We start from the raw sequence: 20,477 nt of genomic DNA, 5'->3' as shown, positions 1-20,477 counted from the left end.
GCAAGATGATTGTTAACTGGGATTAATGAAAGGATTTGTAGGAAAAAAAGATTTCATGGTTGTTGGAAACTTAAAAAAAAAAAAAACTCTTGTATTCTCAATGAACAGAATATAATAAACTAAAAATGGTATTTAAAACATCAATTATTCAGGGGCGCCTGGGTGGCTCAGTCGGTTGAGCATCTGCCTTCAGCTCAGGTCACGATCCCAGAGTCCTGGGATCGACCCCTCCTCTGCCCCCAGGGGGTCTGGCTCTGCTTAGCGGGGTACCTGCTTCTCCCTCTCCCTCTGCTGCTCCCCCTGCTTGTGCTCTCTCACTCTCTCTCTCTGTGTCAAATAAATAAATGAAATCTTTAAAAATAAATAAAATAAAACATCAAATATTCAGTAATAACATTTTTTATTGGATGGGTAGTAACATTTTATTCAGACTTGTAAGTGGTTAAGAATTATGGGAGCAAGAACCCCCACCTAACTCATTGAGGCTGGATTTGTGTCTTATATAGTTTCATCCCTCACGGCTCTGCAGAGAGTCAGCAGATGCGTGAGTGGGTTCACGGAAGATGTATGCCTGTATTACCTTGGTAATATTGGTATGACCACTATACTAAGAGAATGGAGAAAAATTGTTTAAATTGAAAGGCTACTCATAAAAAATAGCTATTGAGCATTTGAACTTTGTGGTAAACAAGTTAAAATGTTTGAAATGAATTATAATTTTTCTTTTTTTTTTTTTAAGATTTTAATAAGACCGAGAGAGACACAGCGAGAGAGGGAACACAAGTAGGGGGAGTGGGAGAGGGAGAAGCAGGCTTCCCGCTGAGCAGGGAGCCTGATTCGGGGCTTAATCCCAGGATCCTGGGATCATGACCTGAGCTGAAGGCAGACGCTTAACGACTGAGCCACCCAGGCGCCCTGAATTATAATTTTTCTTAAAAATACTTTTAAATTCTTTTTAAGTTCCTGAAGAAGTCTCTTGGCTCAAATTACCCAGTTTACTATAAGTTTTTCTTTAGGTTTTATATTTGAAAACTGGTTACTGATCTTTTCAAAAGATCTTTTTTTTTTTTAATGGAAGCTTTGATTTGAGAAATTGAAAACTTTAGGAACATGAATTATTTTGTAACATAACTTTAATGATTGAGCAAGGCAGTATGAGAAAACTGCTTTCTTGTATTTTCTGAAGAATCAGTAAACATTCAGAAACAATTCCTGATGAAAGGAATGAGCTATGTTGCCTTTATTTGGGAGGTATCTTTTGTTGAAATGCAATAAATTCTTGTCAGTTATACTTGAAAATCTAGGACCAGGAAATAATATTTAGTAGAATTTGTTAGAATTATAAGCTTCCTCCCCCCAACTTTAAAAATTGATGGTGAACTTGTTCAAGCTCCTATTCATGCTTTATGCTTGTTGTAAAATAATAACGTGTGTTATTTATAAAGCAATCCTAGGGGTGCTGGCTGGCTCTGTCAATGGAGCGTGTGACTCTCAAACTCAGGGTCCTGAGTTCACGCCACCCCTCCCCCCATATTGGGCTTAGAGCTTACTTTATTTTTCTTTTCTTTTCTTTTTTTTTTTTTAATTTTTTTAAAGTAGGCTCCACCCCCAATGTTAGAGCCCAACACGGGGCGTGAACTCATGACCTGAGCTGAGATCAAGAATCAGATGCTCAGCTGACTGAGCCAACCAGGCACCCTATGTAGAGCTTACTTTAAAATAAAAATAAAAAATGAATGAAAAGCAGTCCAAATTGATCTTACTCAAGGTACCAAATCATTTTCAAGGTACTGAGAGGATAAAAGAAGTGGATAGAGAGAGAAGGTAAGAAAGGGAAATTTTGTTTCTCTGCTTATATCTAAATGAAATTATTTAGAAAGTTATTTTAATATATAAAAAATAAAATAATTACTTAGTACACAGATACTTTCAGGAAGATGTGGCTCCTCTTGGAACTTGTAATATTTATCTTATACCTCACATAGCTATAACATCTTAAATCAGAATGGCTGTTTCTTTTGTCCTATTTCATTATTTTTAAAGAAATCAGCTTTATTGATGTACATTTGCATACAGTAAAATCTACTAATTTTAAGTGTGCAGTTTTAGTTATGACAAATGAATGTATTTAAACCACCACCATAACGATCATGATGTGGAGCATTTCTCTTACCCCAGAGAGTCTCCTTGTGTCTCTTTGGAGTTAACCTCCTCTCCCACCCCTGGTCCCCGGACCTCCATTCTGTCTGGTGGCTATTGCTCGCATTTCCTGTGATTAGAATCACACATTATGTGGTCCTTTGTGTCTTTCTTGAACTTAGCATAGTAGTCTAGAGACTCACCCGTGTGGTGAGTTCATCAATACTTCACTTCTTTTTATTGCTAAATAGTATTCCATTGTGTGAATGTGTCACAACTTGTCCAGTCCGTTCACCATTGGATGGATATCTAGACTGTTTCCAGTGCTTGGCTGTCATAAATAAGGCTGCTGTGAACATTTGAGTACAAGCCTTTGTGTGCACGTGTGTGTAGAAACCTAGCAGTCGGAACTTTGCTCTAGTTAAAATGTCAGTCTCTGTCTCTTAGTTTTGGGAGGGAAGACAGAAAAACCTGTATTAGACCAACAAGAGGATAAAATTTGTCTTAGGGAAAAAGCTGAATTGTCAGCTATTATTCTCTTATTCTTTATACTTTGTTTATATTCCTCATCTTCTCCCTTTCCCCGAAAAAAGCTACTACCTTTAATCTTAACTATAAAACCTCTTCTTAAATGGTAGTCCTTATTTAAAACTCACTTGTAAGAATAAGCTAAATTTTAAATGGGCTTGTTGAACCATGGGTATTTTGCAGTACTTCCTGTCCCCTACCCCTTAGTATTTCTACCTCATACTAAGTTTTATTTTTTGGAGCCTTTTTTTATTTCTTTCTACAGCACCTCCTCTCTCTGAGTTGGGACCTACATAGTATGGTCTGAGAAGGGTCTACATAAGCAGCTACAGGTAAAGGCTTATGATTTTATATATATATATATATATATATATGTCTGTGTGTTAGGGGTTTGCTAGAAATTCAGCTGCAGACTCTGCCGGTCTGACTTAATGACCAATGAAGCGTCTATATGTGCTAACAGATATATGTTATAATCTCTTTGGCAGTGTAGGTAAGAGTTGATTTAGAAGCAAGGAATGCCTGAAAACTTGCTTCCTGCCCTCCCACATATGTGCGTATACATACAAATGTCCATATACACATTCCATATTTCTTTTTTTTTTTTTTTTTTTAGGTTTTTTTTTTTTGGGGGGGGGGGGGGGGGGTGGAGAAGGAGAATCTCAAGCAGACTTTGTCCTGAGCATTCATGACCCAAGCCAAAAGCAGGAGTCAGATGCTCAACTGACTGTGCCGCCCGGCTGCCCCTCATATCCCATATTTCTTAAATTAGGGATTTGGGGTTCAAAATTGATTTAAATTTTAGGTTTGAGTTAGTCAACTTTCACAAGGTTGATTATTCTGATTCTTTTATTAAAAGGGCATCAACCTGCAGCATTCAGAAACTGGAGTTTGAATTGAGATTGGAGGAAGATTGAGAAAGCTAGTGTACAGATCCGGTGGACAGAGGATTTGAAAATGTGCTGCCTGAGAAAATGGGATCGAACACAGGGATAGGGTTGGGATAAAGTACCTTTGCCTGTTTTGCAGTTAGACATTCTGTAAGGGCCTATTAAAGTGCCTTCTTTAAACAAGGTAGTGTTTGGGCGCCTGGGTGGCTCAGTTGGTTAAGCGACTGCCTTCGGCTCAGCTCATGATCCTGGAGTCCCGGGATCGAGTCTCGCATCGGGCTCCCTGCTCAGCAGGGAGTCTGCTTCTCCCTCTGACCCTCCCCCCTCTCCTGCTCTCTCTCTCTCATTCTCTCTCTCAAATAAATATAATCTTTAAAAAAAAAAAAAACAAGGTAGTGTTTGCTGTTGGGTTATAGAGATTAATCTGATAGAGAGCTTGCCCAGAAGAGGGCCACCGCTCTGTAACAGAGCTGATCTGGAATTAGCTAAAGTACAGTAAATACTGTGCCACAGCGTGCTCGTACCTAATGGAGAGTATACTGAGTATAAGAGACTAAAATTCATCCCTTCTTCCCAGGTCATCTTTGTTCAGCCTTGACTTTCTAAATTTGCTGGTTATCTACCCCTCCAATTCCTGCCTTCTTTGTTAGACTATGAGCTAGTGATATGTGCTATCATTCTCCTCCTTTCCAAAGTGAATTGTTCGTAAGATTGTTCCTAATAGAGAGACTATTGTTCTGTGCCTCTTGACAGCAAGGGAAGAAGAAAAAGAGTATGGTTATAAGATGCAAATCGTTACACTGTAGTCAGAGCTGTGCTCCTACAGCTGTTAGTCTCACCGAGACCCTACAGTAGGTGCGCTGGAGGACAGTAGAAGACTAAATGGAAGTGAAAGTGTGGAGGGAAAATATGCGAAGACCCTGGGGAGGAAGGCGAGCTGGGTGTTAGCAGTGTGCTCATGTGGGGCCTTTCTCGCGCTTGCTTCCTGTTCCCTCTTGGCTGTTTTCTCCCTTTTTTCCTCCCTCTTTATTTTATGGCTTCATGTCACTAACATGTTTGTGTATTACCCATTTGGGGGCTAGCTTCTCAGTGATGAACATTCTGTTAGCTTGTCTTTTCCAGGTGCTCTGTAGTGAATGTGTGCTTTGTCAGCTTTTTATTGGCTTTATCGAGTTTTATTTGTTTGGGGAGGGACGTTTGCTTTACTGTTTCCCTTGCATGTTGTTGATCACTCATCTGCTTTGGTTCTGCTTTACTGCCTGGCATAAGCAGAAATTAACTTGGAGTTTTTAGCAAGGAGGCGCCCCTTCTGCTGTATTCCCAGTTGAAGAATAGCAGCTGCTTGATGGGAGAGGTCTGTTTCTCTAACTGCAGTGTGGTTTGGGGAAGGTTGCAGGAGGGTAACAAGGTTGGGAGGAGGCAGACATGCACCTGACTCAGATCCACGGAGTCACACCTTGTCATCAGTGTGGAATGGCACTCAACATTGGCTGTTTTAAACCCGAACACCACATAGGTAATCGAAGATGACTTTGGATTGCTGTTGGATTGGACTTTGGGTATATGGAGATCAGATTGGGAAAATGATCCACTTGTTAGGTATTCAGAATCCTTAGAAACATCAGCTTCAAATATTTATTTTTCTCAGGTTTTATTTTGAAATCATTTCACATTTATAGAAAGTTACATTGATAATACAAATAATTCCCATATACCCCTTGGCAATATTCGCCCACTGTTAACCCTTGGCCACATTCACTCTTATTCTCTATCGTATTATTTTTTTCTGAACTGTGTGACCGTAAGTTGTGTGCATCCTGTCCCTTTACCATGTTAATATTTACGTATTCTGACAAGGCCGTTCTTGTATTTTCAAAGATAGTTCAGTTATCAAATAAAGGAAATTTAACACTGATCTAATAGAATTCTCTAATACAGTCCACTTTCGGATTTCTCTATTTTTCCCGACATGTCCTTCCTTCATTAATTTTTCTCCAGTCCAGGATCCAGCCAGAATCACTTACTGCGTTTAGTTATCATGCTTCTTTATTTCCCTGAGTCAGGAGCACTTCTTTCACCTTTCCTTGTCTTTTAGGACATTGACATTGTTTGGAGAGTGACCATTTATTTACAGAATCCCCTCAGTCTGGGTTTGTCTGATGTGTCCTTGTGGTTAAATTTAGGAACCGTAGTGTTGGCAGGGATGGGCCACTAGCGACGTGTGCTCCTCCGTGCATCGCGTCAGGGGGCAGCATGTCCATCTGTCCTGTCGTCGGTGATACTCACTTTTGATCTTTTGGTTGATGTGGTATCTGCCAGGTTCTTCCGCTTAAAGGATTATTATTTTTCCTTTCGTAATAAGCAGTGGGTGGGGAAGTAACTTTGAGACTCGATATACACAATTCCCTGTCAAACCTGCATCCACCAAGAATTACGTCCTGCTTTGGTCATTTTGGTTGAATCAGTTATTACTGTGGTAGTTGAGGTCCAAGTATTGAATTGCACAGACTCAGTAATCTAGGAGGGAGTCTGTTCCAGCTGTTGGATTCCTTAGCATCAGAAAGTGTCTTGTGTTGAGCTGGAACTTGTCTTCTGAGACTTGGCACACAGTTTCAAATTCTGTACTTTTGCGCATGAGATAAGCCTGCTCTTTTTTCCTCTTTAAGAATCCTTCAAAATGCATTCCTTTTTGTCTTTTCTCTAGGTTACTCACAGTTGTTTCTTGTGAGAGATGGCTTTCCCGCATTTAGGCATCCTGTTGGTTGCATGATGCCACCCCTCCCAGGGGAGCCATGTCTGCATTCCCGTTCCGGGTGTGGTTCATCAGGACCCTGGACTGCTGTTGCCTGTAATCTAGCTTGGTGCCCAAAGCACCGGGCTTTGGAGACCAGTAAATCTGGATTCAAGGCCTATCTCTGCCTCTTATTAGCTCTGTGATCTTTTTTTTAATTTTTTTTTTATTATTATTTTTTAAGATTTTTTATTTATTTATTTGACAGAGAGAGACACAGCGAGAGCAGGAACACAAGCAGGGGGAGTGGGAGAGGGAGAAGCAGGCTTCCCGCTGAGCAGGGAGCCCGATGCGGGACTCGATCCCAGGACCCTGGGATCATGACCTGAGCCGAAGGCAGACGCTTAACGACTGAGCCACCCAGGCGCCCAGCTCTGTGATCTTAAACAAGTTTCTAGCATCTCCAGACTCTCCAGTTCCATAATCTGTAAAGAGTTGGTCATCGCTGCACCCACTTTTAGGGTGGAATGAGGATTAAATGTGCATGTAAAATTGTCAGGTTGGGGCCTGTTAAACCGTCCTCACTCATCAGATGTTTATTACTGTTACCGTACAGAAAGCAGACTTGTTTTACAACCCAAGATTGGTACCATTCACTTGTTAGCTGTTGTGTTTGACGGTAGGCTCACTCAGAACGTTTAAGTTCTGCTGCAGCACAGGGAGACTCTTGGACAAATACTTCAACTCGTGTGACAGTTACTCCATCAAGTTACAGCTTTTATGAGGCTTGAATTATTTCTTAAATCATTTATATGCACAGTATAAGGAGAATATAAATAAACATTTGTCTTTTATAGCAAAGCAAACGTGCAGTAGCTTATTTCACTGTTAAGTAATACTTTAAAAATTAGTGAAATTTGAGTATTGGGATGTTAATTCTCATGGTATTTCTAAACCATGTTGCTAGTATAAATAGTAAGTTTACTCTGTGAAGTGCTAAAGCATTTCCTAAATTTTTTGGTAGAAATTTGAGGCCCATGTGATACATGTAGGGGAAGTAGTTACCCGCGTATTCTAGGACATTTTGATTGGATGCAGTTCTGTTTTCCAGACAAGCCTTCTAATGCTTGGTAAATTAATGCTACTATAGAAATTTGAATCTGTCGGTAAATGTGCTGTAATCTTTCATAGTAAATGTCAGAAACCTGGCTCTTATTTCTATCGAAACAGTACCGAGGATCTCATTCTCCCTACCCAGGAGGGTCCCAAGGGATATTCTTGGGGACATTGAAGTCATCCCCATTGACTGTCTGTCTGAAACAGTTGTTCTTTAGTTCTGGCTGTTTATGCTAAATAAATTAAACTTTAGAGAACCAGAAAAAGACCTAGTTTTGCTTATTTTGTTTATATAAAAAGTAATTCTTGCTCACCTAGCCTGGGGCCAGGTGAAGAAAAATCTATATGGTAAAGTTACATATTGCTATATTATACATGGGTGTCAAATACCAAGTGAAATGTTTTTATTTCTTAATTTTCCTCAACAACCCTTTTTATGTAGCTATAATAATGAAAACACTCCTTAAAATTTTAGACAATTAAAATGTACACAGTCAATTTTAACTGTCTCAACTCTGTTTCATGTTAAATGTGTTACAGGAATGAATCTGAAGTCTGCTGCAGTAAAACACTGAAGGCTTTACAATGTTTTCTTGCATAAAACTCAAACTTTAAGTAGCTGCTTATGAGGCTAGGGAAGGCAGGAAGCTAATGTGTGTCTCAAGATACAGGACAGCTGTTTGCCCATCAACCTCAACTGTGTGAGTAGACTTAACGTGTAGCCCTAGGTCATTGGGGATAGTTACATTTAAAGTGCTTGAAGATACACTTAAATCAGCATGATGACACATTTCTTAGGATCTGGTTTTTTTTCTGGTGGGTAGGATACTGAGGGTGGAGTGGGTGGTAGATTTTTATTTATAAAATTATATATATATTTTTTTTTTTTTTTTTTAAGATTTTATTTATTTGACAGAGAGAGACACAGCGAGAGAGGGAACGCAAGCAGGGGGAGTGGGAGAGGGAGAAGCAGGCTTCCCACTGAGCAGGGAGCCCGATGCGGGCCTCCATCCTGGGACCCTGGGAACATGACCTGAGCCGAAGGCAGACGCTTAACGACTGAGCCACCCAGGCGCCCTATTTATAAAATATTTTTGAGAAAAACCATAGCTAAGTATCATTAGTGACCTTGCATCTTTTTTTCAGAATTATTTTAAGCATTGGAATTTGCATTCCTAGTCTTACAGTGAAGCAAAAGGTTATAATTCTTAAGATTGCAGTTTATTTTATAGTTGATTTCAGCCTTTTTATATTAATATTTTTACCAAACAACCATAAAAATGTATCTTGGGAATATGTTACATATTAATATAGGAAATTGCTCTTGGGAATAATTCCATAATTTAAATTACAATTAAATTTCATAATTTTTAAATAGCTCTCTTTAACCAGAGTGAGCATATACTTCCAAAGAAACTCTTGCTCCCTAAATGCAGTTTGAGACAGGCTTCCCCATGGCCTGCAGGTTTGCATGCAGAGCTGCTCCCACCTTCCTCTGTCCCGGGCACGTGGGACTCGCTGCCCTGGTGAGACCGCATCCTTGCTGTTACCCTTCCCCCACACTTGGAGCTACTAAGGATAAGCCCTTAGTGAGTTCTTCATTGGCAGTTGTCCACAATAACCAGTGTGTCCTTTCATTAACTTCTGAGAGGAGTTTTTACAAACCATTCTCTCTCACTTTTGGTCCAGAAGGTCATGTGGCCTCATGGACTCTTGGTCGTATGGCATTGACGGGGATGTTCAGAGATCTGCCAGCAGGCAGTCCCTGTCGGTGGTGAGGGCACCTCTCGTGTGCCGTCCCGCCGTTAGCTGTGGGCAGGTGAGGAGTCCTGGCTCGATGACCACCAAGCACCCGACACCGCACCTCTCCCTCGAGGTGTGGACAGCAGGGGGTTGACTGTACAAAGCCACTGAATCGGAGATTTCTGTTACTCTTTACGGGTCATAAAGTGTTTCACGATCATGGTCTCATTTGATCTCCCCAAGTCCTGTAAGTTAAAAAAGACAGGTTATCACTAAATTTTAACATGAGGAACCAGAGACTGACCATTTATCTGAATTGAGGGTGGCAGAATCAGAACCAGCTTTAAGATTAAGTCAGTTCTTTGTTCTTTCCACTGTGCCACACTACATATCAGGTTGTCCTGTGTCGGTCCAGTTGTTTTGCAGTGATTCATAGTTACGCCTCTTCTCACGATAAATTTGTTATCCCTCTCCCCAAGGTATTGTGTTTTAACTGAAAAGGAAAAATCAACTTCTGGAATATCTTGCAATTATTTTGAGCATCTATTTTTTTTTAAAGCCCCTATGAAAGGAGAGTACTAAAACGATATTTTTGGTGCTGCTTATTAGCGTTTTGGTTTTTTGCGGCTGATAGGGCTCATTGTAATTTTGGAGTTAGATGTGACGTCTGTGCAGATACGTGAAAATCACATACCGATATTCCTGTCCTTATACAACTTTTGATCCTTGAGAGCAGACTGGATCATAACTGCTGTCTTAACAGTTCCTGGTAGATCAGTATGCACCACAGTAAGTGTATCAAGCAGGACAGCCTTGTCCGAAGAGCTGTGGCAAAAGAAAGTAAAATGGACTCACTGTTGTATAACTCTGCTATATCTCTCCTGATAGTAGTCCACCTAAGACATTTTGGAAATCATTCATTTGTTCATCCAGCATCTATCTGAGAATTTCCTATGTGCCTGGTGTCTCATCTAGAACTGGGATTGGCACACTGTGGCCCACGAACAAACAAACCCTTTTGGCCACCTCTTTTTATAAATAGTTCTATTAGAACACACCTATGCCCATCCATTTTTATAATGTTGGCAGCTTCTTTCTCACTACAAATGTGGAGTCAGGTAGCCACGACAGACTATCGTAGGGTACACAAAGCCTAAATTATTTACTCTTGGGCCCTTTAGAAAAAAAGTTTAGCAACCCCTAATCTGCACCGCGGGGGATACAAGCCTGAACAAACTAAGTAATTGGTTTGTGTATTTAATATGTTTTTTCTTTTCTACATTACTCTCAGTCCTTACAGACCATATTATTCACTCATCGTTCGTATTTCAATTCATATGAAAGAATAGTGTTGATTCCTCTAAGTCGCTGTCCATTTTTTTCCTGGAATCAGTGTAGATGTGTTTCCTTACTAAGCCTTTCCTTGAGATGAGACACGGAGTAGTGGGCTGTGTGCCCAGGTTGTGTCCCGGGGCAGACTTGAACGGGGCGTGTGTCAGGGAGGCGGGCAGAGGAAGACTTTGCTCTGGGGTGCCAGTGTGTCAGCGAGAAAGAATATGAGGAAATGTAATCCGTAGTAAGATTGAATAACATTAATAGATTTATTGCTTCATCAAGAATACTCGTAAGTGAAAGTGGCCTTTTCTTATTGTGAGAGTATATGGATGAAGACCTTGGTGATGAGCAGGACAGTGTGACATGTGCTGTCCTACAGAGGCTCCGGCTGTTCGGCCCCCGTTGCTCTTACACGGCCTGTCGGCACAGTAGCAAGACAAACAGCAAGTTCCCATCTGATCTCCTGGAACTAAAGGACCTCCAGGGTCCCCGGGGGTCCGAAGATAAGCATTGGGAACCACTGATAAAGAGCCTGGGATGGCTCAGCTCTCTGTCCCTTAACCAGCTGTGCGACCTGGAGCCGTGGACCTGACCTCTCCAGGCCTCGGTTCTCTCATCTGTGGAAGGAGGATGGCGACAGTACCTACTTCATAGGGTAGTTCTGAGGACTAAAGGAGTGGATCTGTATAAAGTACTCACAACAGTGTTTGGTACAGAAAGCACCGTATAAATAATGTTTAATAAAATGAAATAGTAAAGCCAGCTCTTCATATAAAAAGAGTTGTACAGAGTTTCAGGAGAACAGAAGAGATTTAAATGTGGAGGTTGGCCATATTAAACAGAAGAAATCTGGGAGAGAGATTCATTTACAAATATTGGAAGCTATATTAGAGATTTGTCTTAGGGGAAGAGTGTCCTGAGAAGGGGTTGGGGTAGAGGATGAGGTGCAGTCTGCATGATTGAATTATAAGCTTCAAGGTCAAAGAGGAGAGGATGTTAAAAAGTGGTTTTGCACATGGATCTGGCATATATAAAGATTGTACTTTGTATTAGTCTTTTGGAGAAGAAAAGCTAATTAAAGCCCATGAATGTGGAGCCTGGTGGGAAAATATGAGTGGGTCACCTCCCCGCCTTTTGCAAAATGAGATTGGGTTGTTTTGTGCAGATAATAACTGTGTCTTGATTCTTTAAGGTATGTGATGTGGGACCTAGGTCAGTTTGAGAACATAAAATTGAGGGCAGCTTATGTTTAGTTACAAAATTACTACATTTGGTATGCAGATCGCTAAGTGAAGCCCTCTCTGAGCAGACTGAGTTGGAAAAGACATCCACAGGCTTGGAGCATGAGGCCAGCCATCTTTGTTCAGTACACACACTGCATAACCATATGTGGTGTCCCCTGCTGGCAGACCTAGGTCTCTTAAACAGCAAATTCCGTTTTTTTAGGAAGAGTTTATTCCAGTTCCTTGCCTTGGGGTAAATATATGAGCACTCTGGGTTGTGTCCTGGCAAGGTGGCAGGCCGCTTCATTCGTGCGTGCATTCCACAAATGCTGCATGCCCACCACGTGCCAAACATTACTTTAAGCAGCAGTGAACAAAGTGGACAAAATCCCTGCCATTACTGAGATGTCATTTTAGTAGGGGGAAGACAGGCGAAATAAGTGTAATTTCATAGTAAACTAAGATTGAAGTTAAGGGCGTTGAAGAAAAATAAAACTGGAAAGGAGCTAATAAAGGACGCCGGGGCGATTTTAAATAGAGTGATAATGGGAAGCCCTCCCCGAAAGGGTGACAGTTGAACAAAAACCTGAGGGAGGTGAGGGAGCCTGCTCATAAGGATGTCTGGGGGGTGGAGGTTAGAAGTACGAAGTCCTTGAGACACAGGAGTAGATCTGGTGTAGCTGGCGATGTATATGGTCAGGGAGTGGGGGAGCGGATGGTGGTGAGGAGTTTGGTGTTTACTCTTGGTAATTGGAAAGCTACTGGAGGATTTTGAGCAAGCAAGATGTGCTCTAGATCTTAACATGATCACAGGCTGCCATGTTGAAAATAGACTGGAGAGGACAAGAACAGAAGCCAGGGGACTTACGTACAAGTCACGCTATTAGTTATCAATCGCCACACGACACATTACCTCAAAACTTAGACTGAAAACAACCAGCGGGTGATCTCACACAGTTTCTGTCAGGAATAAGGAGATGGCAGAGCTGTGTGGTTCTGGCTCTGGGTCTCCAGTGTGGTTGCAGTCCTCCTCTGAAGACGGAGCAGGGCTGAAGGATCGGCTCCCAAGTTCACTCACACAGCTCTGGGCCAGAGGCCTCAGTTGCTCGACATGGTAGCCGGCCTCCCCAGTGGGTGATCAGAGCGGGAGAGAGCAAGGTAGTGGCCTCAGTGTCCTCTGTGACTGGGTCAGAGGTGGTGTAGCGTTCTGTTGACTGTCCAGATCAGCACTGACACCGTGGGGAACGGGCTACAGAGGCCTGAACACCAGGAGGCCTGGGGGTCACTGGGGCCACCCTGAAGGCTGCCGGCAAACAAGTAGAAAACAAGATTTTTTAGAAGATGCCGCTTAGAGTCGATTTTAACAAATCACATACCTAGGAATGTCTAACAAAATACGTGAGACCTCTTCGTGAACACCTTGGCACACTGGAATGCATTGGAAAGGAGACCTAAATAAATTGACGCATATGCTGTAGTTTGTACATCTGGAGATTGAACACGATCCTATCAGGTCTTTTGTTTTGTTTTTAATAGAACTTGACGAACCAAATCTAAAATTTGTATGGAAATGCAAAGAGCCAAGAATAAGCAGCACAATCTTGAGGAAGAATAAAACGGATGCTAGATATTTGAACCTGAGCTAATACCAGATATCCAAAATCTATAGTAATTCAGAACAGCATAGACAAAGAGTCAAGGGGATGAGGGGTGATTGTGTGGGAGAGGCTCGGTACGGACGTGGTGCCCAGTGTGTGGACAGAGGTGAGGCTGCGGTGCAGTGGGAAAGGGCGGTCTCTTTAATGAATGGTTTTAGACTCATTAGGTAGCCATATACAGAAGCACATGAATCTGAATCTCTACCCATGCCCTGCAAAAACGCCGACTCCAGTGGGATTGCAGGCTTCGTAGTGAAAGGTGAGGTACTGAAATGGAGAAGATAGAGGACATCTTCGTGACCGTGGAGTAAGCACAGACTTACTAAACCACTGAGCATAAACGTACAGGAGCATTTTATCAGGATCGTTAACAGTCAGTCCAACAGGATGCCTGAAACCTTCAGTAGGCACTTGACACAGGAGGACCCCCAACTGGCCAGTAAGCACATGCAGACGTGCTCAGCTGCCTGAGTCCTCGTGACGGTGGGGAGCACGAGACCGCTGGGGCGTCCCTGCGCACCCGTGAGCGCACTTAGAAAGACACATGGTTGGTTCTCAGGTCTGCCGTGACGGCTTACCTCGAACTGGAGGCTTAGAAACAGCGAAGGTTTATTCTCTCACAGTTTTTTTTTTTTTTTAAAGATTTTATTTATTTGACAGTGAGAGACACAGCGAGAGAGGGAACACAAGCAGGGGGAGTGGGAGAGGGAGAAGCAGGCTTCCCGCTGAGCAGGGAGCCCGATGCGGGGCTCGATCCCAGGACCCTGGGATCATGACCTGAGCCGAAGGCAGACGCTTAACGACTGAGCCACCCAGGCGCCCCTATTCTCTCACAGTTTTGGAGGCCCAGGGTCCAAGCCCAGGTGTTGGCAGTGCCATGCTCCCTGCGGAGAAGCTCCCGGAGAGAACGCTTTCCTTGTTTCCGGATTCTGGTGGCTGCGGGCGTTCCCTGGCTCGGGGCCTCATCACGCCAGCCTCTGCCTGTCTCTCTGCACCCCCTTCTCCATGTGTCTGTGTCAGAACTCCTTCTGACTCTCGCAGTTTAGGCCCACCAAGGAAATCCAGGGGAAGCTCCCCCTCTTGGAAGGTGACGTTCACAGGTTCCAGGGGTTAGGACATAGACGTGTCCGGGGCCGCCGTTCAGCCCAGTGCCGCAGACTGTGGCCCCATACTGGTGAGATGCGGAGTAACTGGAATGCTCTTTCATTGCCAGCAGAGTGTAGATTTGTATGACCACTTTGGGAAACTGGTCAGTACCTGCCAAAGATGAACATACGTGCAGGTTTCCCCGCTGTCCAGAAGTGGAGCATGCCTGCGAAACCTTCTGGAAGCTGAATAGGCTACAGTGAAGAAGCCGTTGCCGTTAATTTATATGGACGAATCTTTGAGCGTTCCCAGACCCAAAAAATCACGTCGCTTAGGCTTTTCTGGTACCTCAGGACACATGGCTAACGCGTACACAGCATAAACCAAGATGAAGCACAGATGCTCACAGATGCAGTTCCAGGCTGTGGTGGCTGGATGCCGAGGTGCTGAGTATGGTTGTTGGGGACGGGGCTCAGGGGGGCCACTCTCGCGACGGGGCAGGGGGTGCGCACGCTCCTGCAACAGCTTGCGGCAAAGTAAACTCTGCACTGTTTCTGCTTTGTGCCTTTTCTTACAAAAGCAAAAATCATCTTTGGATTTCTCAAAGAAAACAGGTACTAATGTAAATCTTTCGTAAAGCTGAGTGACAGGACACAAACCTTCGAAAAGCGGGGGATATGTGTGTGCCCTGTGACCCAGCACTCCTGGTATATCAAAAGGCACACGCAGTCACGTTCAGAACAGCAGTATTTGTCATACGCCTAAACTGGAAAGTTCCCAGTCCCTCTCAACACTAGAATGAATAGCAGTTTATTCGTACAGTCAAATATTCTAGATAGCAAAAGAATTTTGAATGGACTACAGTTAGACACGTTCGCCTCGTTGAAGCTCAGAAACAATGTGTATACACTCTACAATTCCATTTATAAAAGTTGGAGCGCAGGAAGAGCTACTTTCAAAGTCGGCACAGTGACTGGGAGAAAGGGTAATACCTGGGAAGGGGTGTGGGGAAGCATCTGGAGGGTACTGGTGGTGTTCTGGTTCTTACGGGGGTGCCAGTTACGGTGTTCAGTTTGTGAAGGTGTAAGCTTTACATCTGGGACTTGTATGGGTTTTTTTTTTTAATTTTATTTAAATTCAATTACTTAACATATAGTGTATTACCAGTTTCAGAGGTAGAGGTCAGTGATTCATCAGTCTTATGTAACACCCAGTGCTCATTCCATCATGTGCCCTCCTTCTTGCCCATCCCCCACTTATCGCACCCCCCCACCCCCCTCCCCTACTCATATGTTTCTCTATGTGGGAAAAGAACGATAAGCACTGGGAATTGCTGAGGTGGTTTTGTTTTTTACTATCTAGGGCATCTCACTTGGACTAATGGAGTACCTACATTTTGATATGCACTGATTACTCCCTTAAGTTGGAGGAGTTTCATAGGGGTACCGGATTCTAACGTCCCTAAGGACTTTGAATTGCAAGTGACAACAGCCCAAATCAAGCTAAAGCCAAAGCGGGATTTGTCTCACGCAACTGGGAAGTCTGAGAGGTGGAGTTGCGCTCAGCAAGGTGGACGCCGGAGTTCAGTCCCCGTTCGATCCTGGCTCTCTTCTCCCTCCCTCCTCATTTTGACTTTGCTTACCCTATTTTAATTGTCATGTGGAGACTCCCTTGTGACAAAGAGGACCCCAGCTGCACCTAGGTGTACATTGTTGGCCTCTTTCCCAGCAGCACCAGTAAAACCCAGGGAGGACTGGCCCAGCGTGAGCCATGCGCCCACCTCTGGGACAGGTCTGGTCCCGGAGAGGGGCAGCGAGGCCTGCCCCACGCAGATGACATGTTCTTGCCACACGGAAGAGGTTCTGTTATCTGAAGGGCTGAGGGAAGAACGTGCTAGGCAGACCAGAACGACCCATTTCAGGAGTACAGGTGTCTTCCAGGTGCAGCTACTGGGTGATGTAATTATTCAGGTGCCGTGTTAAGTAGAAGACCGCATGCTAAGCAGAGGTGGGTTTGTACCAAGAACATTTCTGCCACTTTTCACATCGGCGCTGCGCTTCTCTGTATAAACTACACCTGAGGATACAGGTGTAGATGAGAGACTGACTGCCTTTTCTAGTCCTTTCCCTTCCTGGCTGGTAAACATATACTTAATTAAGAGATGAGACTTTAGCAAGAGCAGGTAATACTTAATGTTTACGTTCAGTTTGGATTAGAGAATCCCACAGTTGAGTACCTCTGCTGGAGTCCCGTGTCTGCCTGGCCTCCCTGCCTCGTCTGTAGTGACACTTACCCTAAAGTCACCTGCTCGTTTAATGGAGAAGTTGACAGACTTTGGGCTTGTCACCTATTTTTGTCCAGCCCAAGAGCTAAGAATGGTTTTCATATTTTTAAGTGGTTGGGGAAAAAATCAGAAGAGTAACATTTTGTGATGTGAAAATTCTGTGAAATTCAAATTTTTGTGGTCATAGCATAGTGTTTTTGAAATACAGCCATGCTCATTGGTTTAGGTACTGCTTGGCTGCTTTTGCAGGACACAGCAGAGTTGAATGGTTGTTGACAGTGACAGTATGGCCTGTGAAGCCTAAAATATTTACTGTCTGGTCATTTATAGGAAAATTTGACAACCCTTGATTTAAATGTTGTTGGGCAGAATGCAGCCAGTGAAAGCCATCTATATAACCTAGTCTTTTGGAAATGAGTTAATTATTTGCTGGGAAAGAATGAATATATAGTGCCCCCAACGACAGTACCCTCACGTGAGCTGGACGGCACCTTTCTGTCAGCCCAAGCTGACCTAGGGCGTGGGGGGCCTCTATAAGAGACACAACCACAAAGCAGCCTCCGTGCAGGAGGAACCCCAATCCAAAGTCTGTCTGCTTTTATCAGAGGGAGCAGCATTCGTCCCAGGTAGTTTATATCAAGTCATACTTTATGATCTGTTTGCTTTATCAACTTGCCCTTTTTTTTTTTTTTTTTTTTGGTCATCTCTGCAAAGGTTCTTGACCTCCAGGGCATGGGTGTGTTGCCCCTGTGATAGCTGGTGGATCCACGTGCTCATAACTCTAGGGGGAATTACTGTGTGCCTCAAGAAATACTGATCTCAAGCACCGATGCCAGGATGAGCGTTCCTCTTTTGAGTATTATTAAAACAAAACAGTCTGGCATAAATCCTGCGTTGCCCTTTTCTGGGCTCTCCATTTGATGTAATTACAAAGATAATTAGCCAATGCCGAGTGGTATTCCACCGATTAGAAAGGCAGTGGGTAGGGGGAAACCTTGTCTTATGACTGTGCCTGTAGTTACTGGTTCGGAGTTTAGTGTGCACCCTTATTTAACCCAACATCTAGTATTTTTTTTTTTCTGAACTTACTAGTAAAGACCCCAAATTGAAGAGCTCATAGGTGTTAACCTAGAAATGAAAAACTCTGATGCTTGTGAGGCTGACCAGGCAGCTGAAAGTGAAGGTGGCCTCAGGCTGAGAGCACAGGCTCTGATAGGGCCCCTAGCTGCTGGGTTTTAACTTAGGGAGCGAGTCCACTGTTGTCAGGTCTTGCTGTTTTTTAGAAGAAGCTACAAGTGTGGAATTTTTATGTGACATCCCCTAACTTTTTTTTTTTTTTAATTTGAAGTAGACTCCACCCCCAGTGTGGGGCTTGAATTGAGATCAAGAGTCACACACTACCACTGACTGAGCCACCAGGCGCCTCACGTCCCCTAATTTTTGAATACTGACAATTAACTGTAAAAAAAAAAATTAGTATGTGCTAGCAAACCAAACATGGCTGTGGGTCAGATTTCACTCATTTGCCAGTTCACAACTTCTATGGAAGAACTCATTATAAATTCTATTTCCAACCTGTTTCTCTTACCTCATGTCCCTTACCTTCTTCCCTCCTGAGTGCCAGGGAGAGAAGCAATGAAATGAAGAAATATCCGTGTGTTTTACAGCTGGCTCGGACTGTTGATCGTTCTGAGGGACAGCTTCAATATATAAATGAGGAGGACTGGGTGTGAAACACCTAGCATCAGTGTTTACTCCCCTTTCCCATGGAAAACCACCATTTTTTGCCTGACATGAATACTTCTAACAATAATGAAATGTCTTTACTCAAGAAAATATTTTGTGGGATTCATATTAGGCATAAAGGGGGTTTGGGGGCACCCGAGTGGCTCAGTCAGTTAGTTGAGCGTCTGCTTCAGCTCGGGTCATGATCTCGGGGTTCTGGGATCGAGCCCCACTCTTGGGCTCCCTGCTGCAGGGAGTCTGCTTCTGCCTCTGCCTCTCACCCTGCTTGTGCTCGCTCTCTCAGATAAATAAAATCTTGAAAAAAGGGGGAGGGGTTGAAGAAGAAACTCAGAGTTTAGTGGGAAATGATGTGTCTGCTGGAAAGCACTTGAGTGATGGCCCACTGAAGTGCTGCAAAAGGATGAATGCTTCTTTAGGGAGAGAGCAGAGGGGGATCGAGGTTGGGCAGAAGTGGACCCAGAAGAAGTTGGGATTGGAAGGGATCCTGAGGACAAGATGGTTGTAGGCAGAGTGCAGAAGCAGAGGGCATTCACCAAGAAAGGGGCAGTGTGGCGGAGTTGGAGCTGGTTTCCAACAGACGAGGGCGGAGGGCCCTGGGCCTTCAGGAGCCGCAGAGGAAGAGCACTTGTGGAGCTCCGCTGGGTGCCAGGCTCTGCCTGCTTCCAGACTTCCTGGATACGTTACCTGACTTCAGCTGGTTATACAGGCTGTGTGCAGCCTCCTGGGGAGTTGAGGCTTGCCGAAGTTTAGGAATGTGTCCAGGCTGTGACAGGTGAGAAACATGGCAGAGCTGGGGGTCAAACGGAAGCCAGCCTGACCCCCACGCACCTCACTTTCTAGGGAAACTGGGTTGCTTGGAATAGATTATATAGGACATGCAGGCTAGGTCTAGTGCTCCTTTCTGGAGCAATCCTACAGTAACGGAACAGAAGTAGTATGATGGGAACTAGGCATTTTAGGAGAATTTAAAGAAATGCGTTGGTAGGAGGGGCAGCAAAACAAAGAGAAAACTGTTAACCCAGCTGTGAAGTGATGAGCATCAGAATTTGGAATGGAAGAGAAAAGTGCATGGGACATTTCAAAATGAAACTGGTGGGAACCTGGTGACTCAAACTCTAGGGCACAAAACAGAGGAAAGGAAGTTTAATTGAGGTGTATTTGCAGTTAATAATGGAGTCTGTGTTACATCTACTCACTGCTGTTCCTTTGTCAGAATTTTAATAATTGGTAATGAATTTTCTTTGCAGTCTTAAAATATTTGATCTTGAGTTTCTTATGCCAACGAGAATTTCTTAGGTAAAAAGACTTGAAAAGCAAATTTTCTCAAGAGCTTGGTTAAATTAATTAAAGCTGCATAATATCTTAAGGTCGAATAAGTGAGTGAAAATTTAAATTATCTTTAAATGAAAAGGATAAGAATTCATGAATGCTCACAAAGTTACAGGTTTAGTAGGGGCAGGATGGACTTTGAAAGTCATTCTCTTTGTTTTTTTAGGAGATAAAGGAAAAGACACTGACCTAGCTGCTTCGTAGATATGTGACCTTGGGCAAGTTATTAAATCTCTTTGAATATCAGTTCCTCATTTTTAAAGCAGGGACATCAGTAGCGCCGACAGCACAGGGTTCCAGAGAGAAATAAAACCGGAGACGTGGCTCTTGGCCCACGGTCAGCTCTGAGTAACTGCTCAGTACCATCTCAGGGCAGAGAGCAGAATTGGCTCTTGTTCTGATTACAAATAGTCAGAGTCAGAAACCACATTTTCTGAATTTTCTGCAATTCATAGACATTTGTTTTTAAATTATACCATGCTAGTGAACTTTTCTGTTTGTCTGATAATCTCATTCTTTACTGCCTTGACTTTGTAGCTTTATAATCTCACAGTATGTCAGTTAAGGAGTTGTTCTGCGTTCTCATTCCCTTACCTTCTTCCCTCTGAGTGCCAGACTGATGTCCCTACAGAATCCTTACCTTCTTCCCTCCTGAGTGCCAGACTGATG

At 43.4% G+C, this 20,477-nt stretch overlaps 1 protein-coding gene across 5 annotated transcripts in view; it reads left to right on the top strand.

The window, feature by feature from the left end:
- Positions 1–20,477, top strand: part of ZFAND6 (zinc finger AN1-type containing 6) — a 59,933-nt gene that overhangs the window by 20,539 nt on the left and 18,917 nt on the right. The window contains exon 1 of one of the 5 annotated variants that reach the window (XM_021680699.1): positions 7,940–8,105. The exons of 3 other annotated variants lie outside the window; for them this stretch is intronic. The gene's annotated coding sequence lies outside the window, so the exon portion shown is untranslated. Of the gene's footprint in view, positions 1–7,939; positions 8,106–19,126; positions 19,252–20,477 lie in introns of those variants that run through there. One more of the 5 variants, XM_044917862.1, reaches the window with a different exon arrangement.

This window comes from Neomonachus schauinslandi, chromosome 9 (genome assembly GCF_002201575.2).
Source record: "Neomonachus schauinslandi chromosome 9, ASM220157v2, whole genome shotgun sequence".
NCBI classification, from domain to species: Eukaryota; Metazoa; Chordata; class Mammalia; order Carnivora; family Phocidae; genus Neomonachus; species Neomonachus schauinslandi.
Note: the sequence above shows the minus strand (reverse complement) of the source record. Positions and strands in the feature narration are given on the sequence as shown.